This window comes from Parus major, chromosome 1 (assembly GCF_001522545.3).
Source record: "Parus major isolate Abel chromosome 1, Parus_major1.1, whole genome shotgun sequence".
In the NCBI taxonomy this organism is placed as follows: Eukaryota; Metazoa; Chordata; class Aves; order Passeriformes; family Paridae; genus Parus; species Parus major.
Window position 1 is genome coordinate 111,744,220 of NC_031768.1, and position 6,356 is coordinate 111,750,575.

Sequence of the window (6,356 nt, forward strand, 5' to 3'; positions counted from 1 at the left end):
GCATTTCTGTGCCTATCAGGACAGGGGACTTGTCCTTCAAGGACAGCAGAATCTGCAGGAGCCATTTGGGTGTTTCCAAAAGTAAAACCATTGTGGTGCTCAGCAGGCACAGACAGGACACAGCTGGAGATACAGCAGGTAGAGATACAGCACAGATTTTTGCCATGAGAGGAGAAGAATGAAAAATACAGAAATGCAATCCCACCAGGACTGCTGGCATAAGCCCAAATCCTCCACACTCAACAGGCCTCGTGTGGCTTTGCACATGATGGTGTAGAAGCAGGGCTGGGCCACACAGCAGAGAGGTTCCCCTGCAGCTCTGGGGAGGCAGCTTGCATCTGGTCAATACATTCTGGATCAGGAAAAAGAACTTGAGCCACTCCCACTGTTTGGTTCTGGTGCAGGTGCTGAGAATTCATCAAAAACAGCTCAAGATCCCATCCAGAGAGAAGAAAATACGACTTTGAACCAGCTAGGGTCCTGGCCATCTCCAATTCCTGCTACTGTGTTTTTCTTTGCCCTTTTTACCCTTCTTTTCCCAGATCTACACTTGCACTACGAAAGATTCTTAGGAAATAAGTTTCCATTATCAAGTCAGGGAACATACTCAGCTGCACTCATTGGTCACCATCTCACAGATCATCAAATAACAGCTCCACTGGTGCTGGAACTCATTTTAAGGTAGCAGGAGGGACACTGGACACTTCAGTCACTGCTCCTGTGTCCCTATCTGAGCTACAGCCTTTATCTGGCAGGCCACCAAACAGCTTGTCTTGAGCTGGAGTTTCTCACCCACTCCATCACCCAATTTTGCTGAAGTTAATTCGCATTCCTGACACAGGCTTTACCCAGTGCCTGAGCAGGAACAGAGAAAAACCTCTGTATTCTGTCTGTTTTGAGGCACCTGAGGCACTGACAGGATATAATTCACAGGAGAATTGTGGCATCATAATACAGGGCTGACTCATTCTAAACTCTTTTGAACAGAATTTCATAAAACTCACTTGCATTTAAATCCTGAAGCTTTCCTCTTGTTTAAAAAAAAAAAGAAAATTTATTCTTAAAGCGAATTTCATAAGGTTGTGGTGTTTGGATGTCTCCATCCTGGGAAAGAGATAAGATCTCAGATTTTAAGAACAGGATCCATATGACTTAATGAGTTCAGGGAGCTGGAACAGATATGAAGGCAGTCTGAAGGGATTCTTTGGGGAAGAGATTATTAAGAAGCAGTGTATTTGCTTTAATCACAACTGTAAATGCCTGCTCAAAGCACTTGGCTACTTCATACATTTTAAAATTATGAGAACAAGGGCACTTAACCGCATGGGCCAGAGCGGGGTGTGCATTTCTGCAACCTGACTTGCACCCTGCCATCAAATATTCTGAATACTGCTCATTGTGGAGGAGCTTGAACACTACAATGAGCAGTTCTTAGCCAGAAAAACCTGGTTGATCTGCCACCAGGACACTTCTGTCATAGCCCAAGGTTAATATAAGACAGAAATAAAAAGATTTAACTCCACTTTTTGATTCAAATACCTCTAATCAATTTCTAGTTAAAACTAGTAAATATTAGGCAATTGTTTTCTTTCATTTAAGATAAAATAAAAATTATATCTGAAATGTGCAGTGTTTGCCTTCCCCATTTCTGTTTTTGTGTCCTGAATTGGAAGATTTAAGGGGATGATAGAGATACAATAAGGATTAGTAACCCAATAAAATTTTACACAGAACAAGAAAGCATGAAGATTTGTATAAATATTTGCAGAAACTGAAAAGAGCAGAGGCACAATCAAATAATCCAAAGGATGTGTGCATACTTCCTTTTAAAAGAAAGCATTTCTGTCCCAACCTCAAAAAATAATGAGACAAAGGGAATGCTTTCATCAGCTGGACAGCTCCAAAATCCTTCATCAGTCTGAGTTTGTTGCCAAAATAAAAATTATTAGGGAAAATATCTTTGTGGAAAGAAGCTTCAAAGCATGTTCTTGTCAGCGTAGGCTTGAAGGTCAGTTTGTCTAAAGAGAAAACATAGCCTGCATCGATAAATACTTATATAACACAGCCATAAAAGTAGTTATATTGAACCCAAAAAGAGGAAAAATCAGGTGAAATTGTACTGGCATCGTTTCAAGTGTCCACACTGACAGCAGCTCTGTTCCCTGAGAGACTGGGCCCCTGCCTCAAGTAGATATCCCCAATTCATGTGTCTGCATCGCTCCTGTTTTGCCTCTAATATGGTTTTACAGAGCTGTGCCAGTTCCTACTGAGTGTGAGAAGATTCACAGAGTGTGAAATCTTGCAAACTAAATGAGCCATAGGAGCAGTTTGCACAAATCCCATATGATCAGCGTGGTAACCCAGTCACCTAGTATGTTATTTCCATTATTAGCAATAGCAATTATTCAGGCAAAGAAATGACAGAATAAACCCCTCGCCCCGAGTGTTTGCGCAGCGCCGGGTCTGCAAAAAAGGATTATTATGTTTTTCCACGCACAAAGGACAACTGTATGCTAATGCCCCCCTTTCCTTCACTAAGCTGCAGGGAAAGAGGCTTGTCAGGCTCCTGGACAGCTCACACTAATGCAAGGAGGCTCTCTGAAGCAGGCAGGCTGCAGAAAATGAGCTGAGGCATCCTGAGTGTCACAGAATTCTGATGGCAGCTGGGAGGGAGGAACCTGTCAGTCAGGGGAAGCCCCCAGGCTGGGGTGCAGTGCTGAGGAAAGGGGTTTACTGGGAGTTTCTGTCCCTCCTAGCTGCCCAAGAAGGGTCCAAATTTGCTCTCTAGCATGGGGAATCTTGGAACTACACCCCCACTTTCCCCCCAAAAAGAGAACCAGAGCAACCAGAAAATTTCAATGTAGGTTTTCTCTGTCCCTGACCCCAGAGAATTTGGGCATTGCCACCTGAAGCTTTGCTGTGCTGGAAAGGAAAGCAGTATTTCTAAGTGATGACCACACAGAAAATCTCACAGCAGACACTCATTAAAATGCACGGCATAATAGAAGAATATACCTAGAGGAAGACAAACAAATGGAAGAACAGTTAATAAAAAAGTGTCCTGTTCCTAAAGAAACTAACAAGTGAGAAATTGCATTTTCATAAATGAGGTGACTGTTCCTTGACAAACAGATTGAAACAGGTTTTAGCTCTGCTTCATGTATAGCTACCTTCAGATAGAGTACTGTGTGTAGTTATAACAAGCACAAGTTGCTTTGAAGGTTTTGCTTTTGGATTCTGTTTTTTTATGGGGTTTGGGGTTCTCTGTATTAGGGATTTTGATGAGTCATCTTTGTTGGCATTCTTGTAAGCACTGTAGTTTGGATTTGTTTTCTTTTTTTTTTTTAATTAAACTAAACATTATGTCCTGTTACTTTTTTTCCAACAAATTTAGGAGAGGACGAAAAGAAAACCACACCCCAATCTAACATTGAAACATTTGTCTGCCCAAATGTAGGCATTCATTTGGCTAAGTAAAGATGTCCTGTTTGCAATCAAAATCAGAGATGACAATGACAAGAGAAGTGGAAGGTGTAGGACAGGAAACCTTTGACAATCCACCACCATCTGCTCAGATTTCACCACAAAAAAAAAAGTAAATCTGTGCAAATGAACCTTGAGGAGACAGTATGAGACAACTTTCAAATGCTTTAGAACAAAGATAAAAAACAGTGGTTAAAATTCATTATGAGTCGCAGTAAGCTCATTTTCTACCCACCAGTTTGAGCAGGTTTTGCAGAAACACTTGGCACAAAACCTTTTAACCTGTTACAGATCAAGTGTGAGAAAAACTGTGGGTTTATCCCTGAAGCTGAGAATTCAAGTAGCTCCATACCAGGTGAGTGCAATAACACTATTTAAGATGAGATTTATCAAGATAGCTTCAAGATTTACTTCCCTTAAGGTGGCATCTAAATATTAAAAGAAAGCAAGCAGTACTGCAAGAATGATTATTTTGGGGTTCCTTCCCTGCCTGTGAGTAACATCCCTTTGGCACTAACACATCCCTTCCATGTTTAATTATGGATACACTACTGCAGACACAGCACAGAGTAATGACTGGGGAGGAGTCCTTGTGAATCATGCCACGTACAACTGAGTTCCTCGTTCTTCCACTCTTAATGCCTACCTCTAATGCTTGCTCAATTAGGTTTCCCCGTCAATACCCGAAGAAAATATGATGCACAGACTGAAGGTGATCTCAGTGATGGCATCAATACTTTTAATGTAATGAATATGAGCAATGAACTAGTCTAAAATTAATGTCAGTTTTCTGGGAGTTTCTGCTTTTTTAATCAAACTTTCTCCTCTCTTTCTGTATGCATAAGTTTTGGGGGCCAGCAGTTATTTCTTTTTTGATTCATGTAAGGCTCAGCTGGAACAGGGGCAGGGTTACAGGCCTGGCACACAGGACATGACCCAGAAAGGACCAAGCACACACATATGAGGGGAAATCCCACAGCTCCATTCAACATGGGAGCTCTTCCCCTGCTCCCAGCTCTGGCTGCATCCAAAGACCCACATTTACCTCTGGGAAGGGACTGGAGCACACAGGGAGGAGCAAGAATCATTCTGCAGACCCCCTCACCCCTAAACAGCCTCGAAACCACAGCTGTGACAGAAGTCCCTTTGCTGCATCATTCAGTTTTATAGGATCTTGAGTACTGCTTCATTACATGTCCTAAATAGAGCTCTAGTTTTGAGATATCTTGATTTATCTTTTATATCTGGAGATGATCACACATCTCTTTAACCAGCCTTGCAAACTATCCCCAACCTAAATAAAGAGATTCAGAAAGATCAAAGAAAGATCAGAAAGAGTTTTTTGGTGGCTGAAAAAGAAGTAGACAACATGCTTCTAAACATTACTGGAAAAGGCATAAGCATTCCTGTATTTCAAAAACAGTAATTATACAGACATGGTTCAAGAGAGATAAAAATTATCCTTCAACAGAAGATTCTTAATCAAGACTGCAAGATTTAACTTTCTCCCTAAAAGAGGTGCTGTGTTGCAGTCATCGTTCACTGGGCTTGGAAATAAAGTTATTAAATCCAACTGCATTTTAGGTCAAGATGAAGTAAAACAGCTGAAAGTGATCCTTTCCTGCTTTCATATCTCTGTCTCCAAAATCGAGAAGCTTTTATTTAGTTCACTTGGAATCAAATTATCAGGAAGCAATTAGCCTTCTTAAAATGGAAAAAGACTACATCATGCTCACTTATTTTTAATACCCCTTATCACATACAACAGGGAATAGTGAGGATAAAGGGAGAAAAAGATCACTGCTCACAAAGAAAAGCATTCATTAGGCAGATACACAATACACCTCAGAGAAACCCACTGCTACTGCCACCTCATATTGCTGAGCTCGGAATTTATACACGCTGTTAAAAGGGGTTTTTTTGGAAATTGGTGCCCTGCTAGTCTCCTTACAGCCTTGAGGTCCCTCAGAGCACAAAGGACTATAACTGGATTACTCTTCATCCTGCTTTATACTGATGTGCCTTTGCAAGGCAGGACCTCTTCATCCTCGGCGTTACAGAAACACAAAGTAAAGGAGACTCACACAGATGCTCAGAGATGGGACAACTAACACTGGCCTCTGGTGGCCTGTGCAGAAACTGGCTGGGCTCTGGAAATGGAAATTTCTGAGACAGGACCTGTTCCTCTGAGAAGAGCCTACCCAGAGTGCCTGGGGCTGTGGTGTTAATTAACCACCTGCCACCCAGGATTGAACAGCCCAAGAAACCCTGAGCTGGGGCTGGTATTCCCAGGCCAGCCAAGTCACAGGTACTGTTTAACTTCTCAAACCTTTCCCAGCCTCTCTCCCCACTCTGGTTTGCTGCAGGAACACCCTGTTCCCCAGCTCTAAGTACCAGGTGGACTTTTGCTCGCAGAGTTGAGATAGCTCACTCTGAATCAGGCAGTTCTGCTATAAAACCTTATAGTGTTGGGCTTTTGGGTGAAATCTGCCATTTTCCTCTGTGATGTGAAATGCAGGGATGCTCAGCAGTGTGCAGCCAGCAGGGATACTGAGCATCCCTGCTCCCAGCAGCTGGATCCCTTTTCCAGGCACCTGCCCCCCTTCCCCAGAGAACAGTATTGCCATCCCCTGTAGCACCAGGACAGCCCCAGAGAACAAAAGCAAATGCTTACACAGCTTTAACACCTAATTTTAGGTGGAGGGAGATCTGGCACCAGCAATTCATTTACAGAAAACCAGGAAAAGTTTTTTGAACTCATCTGAGGGCTCTGGAGAAACTGCTGGGAATGTTCTCTGTTACCTGACACTTGTGAATGGAAATGTCTTGGTCCTGTGCATTGCTTTCAGCTCCCCTTTGTGAATCCCAGATAA